The following is a 15,282-nucleotide window of genomic DNA, read 5'->3' as shown; positions in this document are numbered from 1 at the left end:
GAAGCTCTTGAGTTGAACCTTCACTTTGGATTTTCTTATTTGAGTTTTACCCGTGCATCTATGCTTGAGTGCTTATGTATGCTATTGTTTGTTTGCGATAGAATTCCCGGAGTGTGAGGCATGCTACTACAAGTCTCTAGGGTTTGTAGATCGTTAGCAATGCAAGTAACACATTGATCATACTCTTTTCATACCCGGTTTTTATGCATTAGTTAAAATCCTCAAACACTGCATGAATAGAATGTGATTAACTTATGGGTATTGGGAAGTAGATGATGAGGTACAACCTATTGCCCTTTGATTATCAAACCTTGGGAGTTACTTCTACGCTATGCTTATATTGCCATGCTATGCTCGTAGACATGGATTGGGTTTGAGTGTATCCATGACAGATGTGAGATTCTTAATTAATGGTTAACTTAAGGTGGCTACTTAAACACACATCTGGGTGGATTGGTTGCGGCCACCTAGGGACATACGAGTGCTGTCCTTTGGTTCGCCACACAGGCTCAAAGGGATCATAAGATTATTCATGCTAGAAACTTTCGTGTGCAGCCACAAGCTATTATGGGCTCTAGCATAGTTGAGTATGTTGCATGACCTCTTTCAGTGGTAGGCTAGCAGATGTAGGGGGAAGTAGGTGTAACTGTCTACCCAAAGTAAAGAGTTAATATTTCTGAAAGACTGTGTCTCGGTCATCCGTTTCTCAAACACCATGTAGTGCGAGAAATGAATCCAACGGAGGAAATCGAGTCTTGTGGGGAAAAGTGCGCAAACCTCTGCAGAGTGTACAAACTAATCATGGTTAGCCGTGTCCCTAGTTATGGACATCTTGAGTATCTGGTTCTTGGATTATCAGGTTGATCTCATCAGGCTAAATTAATTTGTTGGGTTGTTAATTACTTGTTTAATTGGGATTGAGATTGGGATTTACCATTCTCAATGTTTATCAACTACCATGATAGTTAAATAAAAATATATTTCTTTGTTGTAGGAAAAAATTGGCTTTTCGCAAAACATTATAACCATAGAGCCTCCACCAGCCTCATATGCATGTAGTGATAGCATTTACTTGTTCATTGCTCTATTGTGTTATCTTGCCAGCATATTCCATGTGCTGACCCATTTTGGGCTGCAACATATCATGTTGCAGACTTTTCAGACGAAGAGTAAGGTACGCTAGGTCGTTGTCGTGCACTCGGCTATGCCGTTAGAGTTGATGGACTCACTTTATCTGCCAAGCCTTTCGCTGTTATATTATTTAGATGGCCTTAAGCCATATTTATTGTAATAAGTTCTCTTTTGAGACATTCGATGTAATAAGTGTGTGACTGCACTCTGTTATAAATCCTTCGAGTACTGTGTGTGTTAGCATTAGCGATCCAGGGATGACACTTATGCACAGAGATTTGACCGTCTGAGGTCGGATCGCTACAACCATCAACAAAGCATGATCTTCCACTCTCGTTAGCCTTGCAAAAATTTATGAAGCATCAATAGTTTGATTACGATACAAAACATGATGCCTATGGAACAATACGAATCATGGAAATGAAGCAAACTAAACACAACTTGGAAGCACAAGTGTGAAGCACATGAAGCAAACCATACACATTGATGAAGCATAAACTATGGCACATATGAAGCAAATTGTGCACTATGAAGAAGCACATGTATGATACAAATGAATAATGAAAAATCCGATGCATTATATTCATGGAATCTCAACATGACTTCTACATAGTGGAAGCACATTTTTTAAAAGGTGATATAAATGATTTACGCATAGTCTTTTAAATTAAGACAATGAAGGGGGTTGCATGCATCTTGTCCATCATATATGTGAAGTTTAGGACGCATGACAAGTATGAGGCATGGAGATGAAGCAATACTGAACACAATGTACAAGGACAAGTTTGATGTCAATGATCCATTCCAGGAGATCCTCTCTGGCTGAGAATCTGCGAACATTGAGAAGATTACCCCCTTTTTTGACGAATGAGGTCTTTCCATGCCTTGGTGAGACCTAGGACAAGATCGTGTAACTGACCAGCTGCATATCGACTCTGAAGCATGCACGAATCTTCTTTTAGTCATTTTTGAGTGTGACCCGAGAACATACTGAATATAATGCGTCATCATTTCTGAAAGAACTGTTAGAAGGAAATAAAGTGATACATTCACTGTGTGGTGGCAATTAGTTGTATGGAAGCAATACATGAGAACTGAAAAACGTATATTTGTTGTCTGATGACATCAAGAATGTGGGAAGCACAAAATATGGACACTCAACTTTATGGCACATGACATTGGCATTAGTAAGCTTGGTGCCATTATGAGGATGCTTCTGTTGTGTTGCCACCACACAAATCTGAACGTATTGTAAGCGATTAAGAGATGAGGGTGACAAATTGGTCAGAATTGGTCAAATTTTAGAATGTAGGAAGCACTAAAAGTGGAAGAATTTTTCTAGACCACCGTTGCAAATTGGTCATAGTTTAGAAGCATGATTGTATGAAGCCGGGACAAACTGCAGATGATGCAATTTTAGTATTATTATATGGAAGCATGAAAATTTGAAACATGAAAACAAAACAAAATTACCGCCAACTATGGGTACATATATATTGGATGCTCCGTACGTAGGAAGCATTGAGATATAATTGGCACAACAATTGTCAGATGCAATGGAAGCACTGAAGAAGGGAAATTGTCAACAATACTAGGCTGCTGGATGAATAACAAGGAAATTTCCGTTGCAAAAATAAAAAATCCCCAAATTAGGGCGACCGGTGCAGTGCAGTTCAAATACCTTGGATTTGGAGATGGGGCACACTGAATAGGGCGGAATTTGTTCAATCCGATGCCTGTTCTACGGCCGGTAGGAGAAACCCCCAGTGCAGCCGATTCAATCGATGGTGGAGCCTGGCGAAGCACGAATCATAGTCTTGATGGGGGCCTCGAACTGCTAATGCCAGGATGGAGCACCGTCACCCGGCGTACGCATCATGGAGAGGACTAGGGGCAGCCGTGATGCTCCACGGCGAGGATCGAAGGAGGAACGGGGAGGGTGGAAGCTGCCTGGACAGGTGGAAGTGGGAGGCGGATCAAGCTGGCCGGGGAGGTGGATGTGTGATTCAGATTGAGCTGGGCGGCGTAGTGGTGGATCTGGCGAGGAGAGCTGGTAGCGACGCGGAGCTGACGACGAGGCGAGCGAGGTGGATCTATTGGCGAGGCGAGCGAGGTAGGGGTATAGCTCAGGCGGTGCGGGCTATTATGGATGATGGGCTCGCGAGGGATTATGGGGAGGAGATTACGCGCGGGGTTTAATCTGGTGGTTTTCTTTGATCTTTTTTATTTCCACAAATACGAGGCAAAATCTTGAGCTGAGATTTCAAACGAATCAACGGCCTTCTAGCGATCTGTCGCTGGCATTCCTTCAGACCCCGGATAGGAAGAGTTTAGGGGAGCGCTAGGGATCAGACTACTGATCCCTGGCTTCCCATTAGACCAGTGGATGGTCGTTGGATTAACATCACGTTGTTCGTTCGATTTGACACGATGATTAGCCTCTCACTTTTTCCTTCCTAATAAGTGCTTCTAGTAATCACTCCGAGTATATAGCATCTCATCCTGCTAATCTCTCCAACTTTTCCAAATTGTGTGCTTCTAGTAACTAATTGCTTCCCAGAAATTTTGCTGATTGTTTTTGGTAAGTCGTGATTGCTTCAAACAAGCAGATACAAACGAATCAACATGTGGTTGGATGGTTAGAGGGACTGTGGTATCCCCAGCCCACTAGGGTTCAAATCCTGGTGCTCGCATTTATTCTTGGATTTATTTTAGGATTTCCGGCGATGTGCATTCAGTGGGAGGAGACGTTTCCATCGACGACGAGATGCCTACGGTAACTAAGTAAATTTCAAGATGATATGTCGGCTCAGTCTTTCGGAGGTGCTCATAGGGGTAGGGTGTGCGTGTGTGCGTTCATAGGTGTGAGTGTATGCGCATGTATATGAGTGATTACATCTGTACTGTGTTAAAAAAAACAAGCAGATACAAAATATAATGCTTCCCACTAATTACGGATTTGCTTCCACTCAACAAACAAAGAAAATAAATTGAACAAGAAGATACAAAATATAATGCTTCCCACTAATTACGGATTTTGCTTCCACTCAACATGATATTTCCTTACATACATGATATTTCCTTATTAGCTCATAGAATCAAATGTAAATATAAGGATAGTCTAGTCTCCTGGATAGCCTCTCTCTCATAGATCTCTTGTAAGTATTACTTTTCTTTGCTTTCTGATTCTCTGTAATTATGTAGACCTATTTTTATCTAATAAAGCACTGTGAGGCTGTTGCCTTACAGTACATAGTCAAAAAAACAAACAAAGAAAAGAAATTGCTTCTGAATGCTTTTTTTTGCAACACAAACGTGCCAAGGAAACATTTTTTCCAATGGAAGCACATGTGATGGAGAAATATTATTCAGCAAAAACAGCTTCCAAAATAAAGGTACTCCAAAATTCATTCCATATGTATATATTCTCAACTAAAAGAAAGTGTATATATATTCTCAATTCAAACTAGGACGTCTAAACTGAAACATCAGGCAACATGTAATCCCTTGAAGCATGAGGAAGCACAGTGTGGTTTTGTTAGAAGCATGATTAGTGTCTAACCGAAACATTGTTCAACTATGTAGGAAGCATAAATGTTTCATGAAACAGACAAAACTTGGTTATTGTGTAAGTGAAGCTTCATTAATTTGCGCAGGAAGCAAAATAGAGACATGTTGGATACACAATTAATAAGTTGGTGCAGTGTGCATGTGCGACGAACAATTACGTCTGCTTCAAACAAAATGAACATGTGCTTCCAATGAAGTTGAAAGTTGTATCCACCATTGCACATACATATTCTCAATGGCCAACTTTCTAATTGATGTATACTTCCATGAACATTGCTTACAAATGAGATCATAATTTGCTTCCAAAGAAAACAAAGTTTTCTTCGAATATACATTGGACATTGCTTCCATACAACAAGACATCCAAGAAGAAGAAACGAAGCACCCACCGAGGCTCCTCGGAGCTTAGAGCATTTCGTTCGTTCGATCAATTTCTTGATGCGTTTTCGGCCGTCCGATCCCCCTCCCGAACGCCCTGGGCCGTCGGATAAAAATCAAGGCGCTGGAAATGAATAGTGCCCTCTCCAGCGTGCCACCGCCTGTAATTTTGCTTCCCCGTCAAGGGCATTTTGGTCATTTCGTGTACAGGGGTACAAAAGGGGGCTGCTGACATGGGATGACCTAGCCGCCTCCTCCCTCCCGCACTCGCGCTCCCCGCGCCTCCCCCCGCCCAGCTCCTCCCGCCTCACCGCCGCCTCCTCTCCCCTCCGGCGCACCTCCTTTCCCCTCCGCTCCCCCGCGCCTCCTTTTCTCCCACCCACATCGCCGCCTTTGCCATCCACCGCCTTGAACCGCGCTGTCGGCGGCCAGATCCGTTGCAACAGACCCCCCCCCCCACGACGACGAGCAGCAGCGGAGGGAGGACGAGGAGTACGACGGCGGCGGCGGCAGGGAGTAGCAGCAGGCCTTGGGCGAGGTCGATGAGCAACGAGCAGTAGCGGAGGGAGGATGAGGAGCACGAAGGCGGCGGCGGTGGGGAGTGGTTTACAGCGCTGCCAGGGCCGTGCTGGAGCGGCTCGATGCGCCGGCCGTGTGCGTCGAGGAGCCAGCTACTAGCAAGGTGAGCCCCCTTTGCTTGGATTTGGACCCGCCTCCAATTCCTCCTCTGCCAGCGACCAAGACCTAACTCCTTGTCTCTCTCTCATGTTGCTCCTCACCTCTCTCTTCCTCTGCTCTTTCACAGGAACACCGCCATGGATGCCTCGACTAGACAAAGCACAGCGCTCCTCGTCCTTGCTCCCACACCGCGGCCCTTTTCCTTCGGCGGCGGCCGCGCTGGTGAGTCGCCGGGGGGCCGCGCCCCTTTTCTTCCTTCTCCTTGCTGCCTTCTCTCTCTTTCACATCTCTCTCTCCCCGTGTGGACAACAGCCATGGATAGAATCTGGAGCTGTAGATTTCAGGTTGCTTGGCGTGGAATAGAAATCAATTTTACAGGAAGTGCTCACATATCAAATTCCAGATGTACATTCATCTATTCTTGTTGGTGTTAATATATTTTGGCCTGCAAAGAGTAATGAGTCATGTTTATTTGCTGAAATGTATTGGTTTTATTATAATTGGTTCTACACTCTTTAACTGGTTTATGACTTGCCCATTGATATTCATGTCTAGGTAGGTTCCTGCAAAGGGGATATAATAGATGTTCGGATCTAGCTAAGCTCCACCACAGGATATTTTTTGTTGCCCTTTTAGGTTAATTGGCCAGCCACTCATTTGTTGCCTCATGCACAAGAGATGCTCATCTCTTGGGCATCACTTTCTTTTAGAAATCAAGATGAAACCAACCTGTATCCGTTCTTGATTCATCGTTTATGCATTGCAAATTCTTCATGTACTAAAAAATCCTTTGTTATGCTGATGCAAAGAATGATTTAGTTATCCTTTCTGCTATAAATTTTGCATTTGATTTCATTATCATAAAGATGGAATGCATTTTTTGTACTACATGTTTGCATCATCAGCGTAAAGATGGAAATGCGGGTTCAGGGAGAAACATCGGGTGGATCTGCTTGAAGCTCTGGATGTCGACTTCATTTACTCATATATAAGGTAAGGATTTAAAGGTCAAACATCTCATGCTCGGTTACTTTTATTGCTTGGTGGAAGGACAACACACTCAAGGTTCAGGATACCACTGTTTATTATGACACCACTATTTGTAAATTTCCAGATTATGGTCAGCTAAGAGGTTATGGTGTGACACTCAAGTGATCCAGATTATGGTTAGCTAAGAGGTTAGAATTACTCGTGTAAATTTCCAGTTATATATAGTATAAATAGTATAATGCAACAGTATTAGCCCCTGAAAATTGTGCCTACTATTGTGTCTCCAGGTGTTATTTCACTCTTACTGCTTGGTGGAAGGACAGCACACTCAAGGTTCAGGATACCACTGTTTATTATGAGACCACTATTTGTGACATAAAAGGGGTACAAATCTTAGCAATCCTTTGAAAGAAACTTCCTATATCATTTGGGGTGAGGCTTTAAGGACGAGCATGAATTTTCTTGAACCTTTTTATAGAACTTTACGTAATGTACTGTCTGATGATAATCCTTTGCTTTGTGGATATTCCGTTTGGTAGTATGGTTGTAGTTCTCGGTGGGAACCTGAGACAAATATTGCCTGTTATCGAGGGACGGACACGGCCACTGATAGTCGATGCAAGTATCACACCCTCATCGTTGTGGCGGTTTATGTGACTGTCCATTGGCATGCACCTTTATGTCACTCATTGGAGTGTCCACTCTCATTAGATTTTCCTCCTTGGGTAATCACCGGTTATATGGTTCATGTTTTGACTGCTGCTGTTTTCTTCTCCCCACGGTATTGTTGGCTGCTGTTCGGGTTGCTTTTCCAAGTTCTCAAGGTTGCTCTTTCTCTGCCAGATGGAATTCAACACTCTCTCTGAGCCAAAAGTTGGCGCCGCTCATTGGAATGTCTATGTTTGTTTCACAATTGTGGCGCCATTGCGGTGCAACGGATACTGGTCCTATTAAACATACTGATATGGTCTTGTTTGACAATTTGGAATTACTTATTTTCCTCTGGTTGGCAGTTCTTTTATTGCATGTTCGTTGTGCTTCGTGCCAGTTGACTGAAATTGTGTTCTCCATCCATATAGGGAAACCATATCTATGCAGAGATTTTAGAGAAGGCTGTCCACCAGTTCATAGATCTTATTTAAGAAATCATGGTATATGAGCTTAGGAAGTTCTTTGTGCTCTCAAGGAAGTATCAATTCAGGCCTGTTGAGGGGATCTTGCATGATTAAGATCACTTCGTTCACTACTGATTTCATAAGGCCTGACACTGAGCCAGATTTCCTGTTCTGTATGCTTTAACTCTACTGGCTCAGCTCCCTTACCCAACTGATATGCCTGAAAAGTTCACATGTATTTCCCTACCACCCGTTCATCTGCCTATGCCTTTCTATAGTGTTGTTTACCATATATAGTAATTATTTTTTTGGTTTATTCGTGTAAACGTGTTCTGGCTCATTTGTGGTGTATAAGAGAGGTTGTTCAGTACCATAGTGCAAGCAGGGCTGAGCCATCGACTAAGAGGCTCATATATATCAAGAACCTCACATGTGTGTACTGATATTTATGGTTGTATCACTTTTCCTTTGTCATAACAGTCTTATTTATACTTCGCTGTTTATAGAGGCAAGCAAACCAATGTGGTGCTCTGGGATCAGATTGCCTTGGAATTTGTAGCTGATGAAGTTATCGAACTAGGCAAGAAAGAACTGGTTGTTGCTACGTTTGTTGGGATGCTGGTCAAGAAATATGAAGGTAAGGCCATTTGTACGGATGCATTATTCCTGCCTGTTTACTTCAGGAATTAAACTCTTAATATTGCTTTTCTAGGTCATAGATGTAACGTCCTCGATGCGGCTATATCTCCCACGTGTCGAAGCACGACTTAGAGGCATAACCGCATTGAAAGCAATGTCGCAAGTGAGGTAATCTTCACACAACCCATGTATTACATAAGGGAAAGAGATACATAGTTGGCTTACAATCGTCACTTCACACAATACATGAATAAAGCATTACAACATCCAAATACAATCAAGGTACGACTACGGAACCAAAATAAAAGAAGAACTCCAAATGTGACAAGGTCCCCGATCGACCCCAACTGGGCTCCACTACTGATCGACTAGAACGAAACAACAAAAAGGACAAGATCTTTGTCGAGCTCCTCCTGAGCTTGGTTGCGTCACCTGCCCGGTATCATCGGCACATGCGAACTGGTTTTGAAAGTATCTGTGAGTCACGGGGACTCAACAATCTCACACCCTCGCGATCAAGACTATTTAAGCTTATGGGTAAGGTAAAAGGTATGAGGTGGAGCTGCAACAAGCGACTAGCATATATGGTGGCTAACATACGCAAATGAGAGCGAGAAGAGAAGGCAAAGCACGGTCGAGAATCTATGATCAAGAGTTAATCCTAGAACAACCTACGTCAAGCATAACTCCAACACCGTGTTCACTTCCCGGACTCCGCCGGAAAGAGACCATCACGGTAACACACGCGGTTGATGTATTTTAATTAAATTAAGGTTCAAGTTATCTACAACCGGACATTAACAAATTCCCATCTGCCCATAACCGCGAGCATGGCTTTCGAAAGTTCAAAACCCTGCAGGGGTGTCCCAACTTAGCCCATCACAAGCTCTCACGGTCAACGAAGGATATTCCTTCTAGCGGGAAGACCCGATTAGACTCGGAATCCCGGTTACAAGACATTTCGACAAGGTAAAACTAAACCAGCAACACCGCCCGAATGTGCCGACAAATCCCGATAGGAGCTGCACATATCTCTTTCTCAGGGCACACCGGATTGTCTAAACTTCCGGTAGGCCAGCCCAGAGTTGCCCCTGGTGGTCACCGGCGGCTGACAAGTTGGACCAACACTCAGAGGAGCACTGGCTCGGGGGTTTAAAATAATGATGACCCTTGGGCGCGCGACCCCCAAGGGAAAAGAAAAGACTAGGTGGCGAATGGTAAAACCAATGTTGGGCATTGCTGGAAGAGTTTTATTCAAAGCGAACTGTCAAGGGGTTCCCAAAATCCGGGAACATAACACCGATATGACGGAAACTAGGGCGGCAAGAGTGGAACAAAACACCAGGCATAAGGCCGAGCCTTCCACCCTTTACCAAATATATAGATGCATTAATTAAATAAGATATATTGCGATATCCCAACAAGTAAACATGTTCCAACAAGGAACAACATCTCCATATTCCAACAAGGAACAAACTTCAATCTTCACCTGCAACTAACAACGCTATAAGAGGGGCTGAGCAAAGCGGTAACATAGCCAAACAACGGTTTTCTAGGACAAGGTGGGTTAGAGGCTTGGTTCAACAATGTGGGAGGCATGATAAGCAAGTGGTAGGTATCACATCATAGGCATAGAAAAAGAGCGAGCAACTAGCAAGCAAAGATAGAAGTGATTTCGAGGGTATGATCATCTTGCCTGAAATCCCGCAAGGAAGAAGAACGAGCCCATGAAGAAGACAAACGGAACGTAGACGAATGGGTCCTCACAACATGACGTTATCGGAACCAACCCGAATAAGCAAACACCGGAAAGAAGCACACAACATAGTAAACAACCAACACATGAACATGGTATGATATGCGGGATGCGGTATGCGATGCATATACATGATTTGCAAAGGAATGAATGAACCTGGCCTCAACTTGGAAATCCAAGTGTGCCACTGGAAAGGTGAGATGAAATCGCTTGAAAACGATATAAAGATCACCGGAATCGGAGTTACGGTTTGGAAATGGCAAGCAATTCAAATATGGCACCGGTCTGCGATTTACAGCAAGTAGCCATCTAAATGCAACAAGACAAACATGCTACAACACTCAAACATGACAACAAAATACATGGCAGAGATCCACTCGTGATGCTTAACAAGAGAGGAACGCTGAGCTACGGCCAATTCATCCATTAACAGGTTCAAACAAGTATGGCAAAAGTGCAATTGGTAAACAGGTTTCAGACTTAGTGAAATTAACACAAGCCTGGAATTTCAGAGCAGATAACACTCTTTGGAGCATGAAAACAATAATCTACAGGACCTGAAGATGGCAAAGTAAAGTATGGCATGGAGCTACTCAAAGAGCTTAATAAAAGCCCCTTAGTGACCTTGAGCCAAAAGGGATCAGAAAATACAATTGCAAGCATGTGAACATGGCAAAAACGTAATCAGTCTCTCAGACTTAGTGAAAAACTGGAGCATGCAAATCAGATATCAAGTAGGCATGTTTACGAGCTCGATGCGCTCACTACAGAGCAAGTCATGACAATCTAAGCATACATCCATCAAGAATACACATTATACAAGCTAGACATGGCAAGAACAACCACATAGCATGCACGGATCAACTACAACATCCTCGGCAAAATCGCTAACAAGTAGACAATCTGCCCAGATTCACGAAATAGTAAAAGTAGAGCTCGATTGACTCAAGCTAGGGTGCTCCATAATTGCAAACAAAGACATGGATGGATAGAGCACTACAAGATTAACAAAACATCCTTACTGATCATCCTCAAAAGAGGCACCAATCACTAGGAAACAACATGAACATATGGCATATTGAGATAAACAGATCAAGGACTTAGTGGAAATGCTAAGTCCCTGAAATCAGCATTAACGAATGCACCACTTTGCAAGCTTGTGCTAGTCACCACACACATCACAAAAATACATGGATGGCACATCTGGAAAGATAGCAAAACATATAACAAAACTCATGTAGAGCTCAAGGCATTATCATGCACACAATAATCATGGCAAAAATGACAAGTAGCTATTTGGAGCAGTAGATCTGACAATTATCTTAAATAGCACTCTTCTAACAGCATTTCGGGCATCAAGATGAGCTCGAAAGAAAATGATGCAATGAGATGAAATGATGTGCTCTCTGAGACGAACATTTTGATATGCTACACGCTCAAATCGGAGTTACGGGTGCAAAGTTACGGCACGATGAACATGGGCATATGAATGTGGGAATTTCGGGGACGGAGACGTGCGGGACGGAGGGATCCGGATCTGGACGGGGCGTTTGGATCGGGGAGTGGTGGATCTTGTCCATCCTCTCCGGATACGGCGAGGAGGGGTTCTCCGGCGAGGCGGGCGGTGACTCCGGCGATGGCAGCGGCCGGAGAAGATCGCGGGGCGGCGCGCGGCGCCGGCGACAAGCCGTGGCGGCTTGCGGTGCCAGGAGGAGGCCGGCGACGAGAGTAGGTGGCGGCGGGGAGAGGTCGCCGGTGGAGTGGCGCGGCGGCGCAGCGAGCGGGTCCGGCGAAGACGACGAACGGCGGCTGCCGCCGGCGGAGAAGAGGCGGCGAGGCTCGGGCGCTCGGGGCGGCGCTGAATGGGCCCCGCTGGCTCGCCCCGGGCCTGGGCGGGCCGCGCGGCTAGGAGGCGCGGTGAGGACAGGGCGGCGTGGACACGTGGCACGGCGGGGTTGGCGTGGGAGGCGGCGGTGACGACGTGTCAAGCCGTGATTGGCCGGGGCGACGTGGAGGCTGGACATGTCCGGCGCGGTCGGACATGTCCGGCGGCACGAGGAGGAAGACGCTAGGGTTTCGACCGCGAATTTTGACGGGGTGCACATATTTATAGGTAGAGAGAGCTAGGAGAGTCCAAATGAGGTGCGGGTTTCGGCCACGCGATCGTGATCGAACGCTCTAGATGATGGAGAAGGTTTTGGGCCAAATTGAAGGGGTGTTGGGCTGCAACACACACGAGGCCTTTTCGGTCCCTCGGTTAACCGTTGGAGTATCAAACGAAGTCCAAATGGTACGAAACTTGACAAGAGGTCTACCGGTAGTAAACCAAGGCCGCTTGGCAAGTCTCAGTCCAATCCGGAAATGTTTAATCCCCACACACGAAAGAAAGGTAGAAATGACCACCGAGGAGAACGGAGCGCCGGATTGCAAAACAGACAACGGGGAAAATGCTCGGATGCATGAGACGAACATGTATGCAAATGAAATGCACATGATGACATGATATGCAATGCATGACACACAAGCAATGGCAAGGCAACAACAGCGAATAAGCGGAGGACACCTGGCACATCGGACACAGGGCGTTACAATAGAGGAGTAACTGTCTCCACTGCCTAAAATGTAGTTACTAACCATTCTCAGCCTATCTTGATTAAGCTTGTGTGTTAGCTTTGTAGCATGTACCTACTCTGCAATTTTCTTTATGCAAGTTTAGCAGACGGTACGGTAAGAACATGGATGGATCGTTTGCATATATATGCGTACTCCGTCATTTTGTTTATCAAGCGTGTAAATTGAAACAACTAGTTTCATATGTACTTTATGCTTATTCCTTTTGATCTCTGAATGATATAGGAGATTATGTTGGTGCTCTATTAACATGATTGTTGTGTGTGTTTCTGTTGCGTAATAATATTGCAGACAAGATATTTCTGAAATTAGGATCGAAAGTTGTTGCGCGTCGGGTTGGTCTACAAGAGGATGCTTCCCCCCTCTCTCTCGCTGCGTAATTAACATGAATTCAGCTAGGCATTAACGTGCAGTAAGAGGCAAGGTACCATCTCTCTCTCTCTCTCTCTGATATGATCTATTTAAGCTTCTACATCCTAATCAGCAATTAGATTACCAAGAATTAGGTCTACATTTTGAGGTTATAACGCTGCACCAACAAAAGCAAGTTTAGGTATGCATTATCTCTAGGGGCATTGGCTTTGTAGATTTACTTGCATTGAGACAGTCACTATCTAACTTCCAGTAGCAGGTTTAGTCTACCTTACTATGCATTTCTGAAGGCTTGGTTCCCTCCCTGATCATGATGCGTGTAGACGCACGCACAAAGTTAGGTCTTGGGATCTGTTTTAGGAACAATTGTTGCTAGCCTTGTTTGTTGCCACCAACAATTATGCTTAGTGCCTCTCGGGTTTCTATTTTTCTTCTTTGCTAGGCATACCATCTAATCTAATTTTCTTATAGTCAAGTGCATCCATCAATCAAATCAATAAAAGAATGGATGGTATTAGAGTCCGTCAGAGATTTCTCCCTCTAAGAAAGATCAACAAGTTATTAGTTACTAGGAACCTGGACGACCTGCAAGACAGATTTACCAGTGATGCATGTCAGATCTATCCTCTCTTCATCATATACTTGCTGTACTAGATTAAATAAACGCGGGGTTCAAGCACACAACTAAACTATACTGTAGCTTTGAACAAAGCGATGGATGTGTATTTTTGTGTAGCTCTGGACAAAGCCCAGACATTTTTTTGCATTCCATGCTTTATATTGATAAAAATGATTATGACATGCACTGGTACGCGTCGGTGCTATACAAACAGTTTTTAACCCCTTTCCGCGATGGCATTTGGAACCGTCGCCAAGTGAGTGTGGGTGATAGGGGGTCATTCCCACATGACCCAGAAACCGTCAGGGATAGGGAGCCTTGATGCATACAGTTGTCCCTATATAATTGTTTCTGATATCTCGAATATCCCAAACGCTTCGTCCTTGCTACTCGTTTGTGCTCGCATTGCAATCATAGTCGGAGTTTTGTGGTTTACCTAAAACCAGGCAGATTCCAGGCACGGGAGTTTTCCAGGCACGTACCAAACCGGCTCTATGTTTACGATGCCTCGCACATCACAAACAGTTCAGGATTATAAAACCGTGTACGATAGGTAGACAATCACACACATTTAGTTTCCCCGCACCGTATGTGATAGTGTCTGACATTACAAACGCTTTGCAAACAGTAACTATGTGCATTGTTACACACGTTTCCTCTCCGTGAACCATGTCGAATTATGATGTATATCGCACATGCTGTGCTTTATTAACCGTGTGCGCCGTAATGACATGCACACCGTAATTTCGCCCTAATTTAATTGCCACTATTTAAAACTGTACCTAATTTAACCTTGAAAGTAGGCTATAGCTTTATTCATATCCATCAGGTTGAAACAAGCAATGCATTATTCGATTCAAAGGTACATTTGTTTAAGAATTACATAAGCACCAAATAAAGAATGATGAACCAAGGTTCTATACTTGTACTATTATAGATGGAAAAGAAAGAGGCGATAGACATTTTGGTTGCTGAACAAGGTGAAGCGGAATGGCCCTATTGTGCTCTCTTGGATGCAGAAGGTACGCACGACTCTAGTCCAACCCCTTGTGATGGCCGACTGCCAACCATGTAGTTTGAGAGGTAATCTTAAGTAAACTGCTTTAGGATCCACTACAAAGGAAAAAAGATTGAGACATTGTCATCTAACACAACTCATTACGGGTAGTAAAAAGAAGGTGTAACATCCCAAAATTCTAAATTTTGGAATGTTATAAATAATAGATAGATTTGATTGATTGTTTGATTGATTGTGTGAAATTGAGTGAAATTTGAAAGCTTTTTGAAAGTTAAATGAGAGGGAATAAAAGGACTTTCCCAAACTTTCATTTTTTGCATTCGTGATCTTCGTGAATTCAAATTCTTTTCACCACAAAACCCTGGAGAGAAGATAACATGACTTC

The 15,282-nt window shown here is 44.0% G+C and overlaps 1 long non-coding RNA gene across 2 annotated transcripts; it reads left to right on the top strand.

The window, feature by feature from the left end:
• Nucleotides 1-5,405: 5,405 nt before the first annotated feature.
• LOC125553442 lies at nt 5,406-8,152 on the top strand. Of its 2 annotated transcripts, XR_007304063.1 has the most exons (5): nt 5,406-5,761; nt 5,885-5,979; nt 6,663-6,750; nt 6,872-6,935; nt 7,035-8,152. It is a non-coding gene; the product is annotated as an uncharacterized LOC125553442 (long non-coding RNA). The 2 variants fall into 2 exon arrangements; XR_007304062.1 differs by lacking the exon at nt 5,406-5,761 and having other exon boundaries at nt 5,795-5,979.
• Nucleotides 8,153-15,282: the final 7,130 nt, after the last annotated feature.

This window comes from Triticum urartu, chromosome 4 (genome assembly GCF_003073215.2).
Source record: "Triticum urartu cultivar G1812 chromosome 4, Tu2.1, whole genome shotgun sequence".
Classification (NCBI taxonomy): Eukaryota; Viridiplantae; Streptophyta; class Magnoliopsida; order Poales; family Poaceae; genus Triticum; species Triticum urartu.
This window is presented reverse-complemented; position numbering and strand designations above follow the sequence as displayed.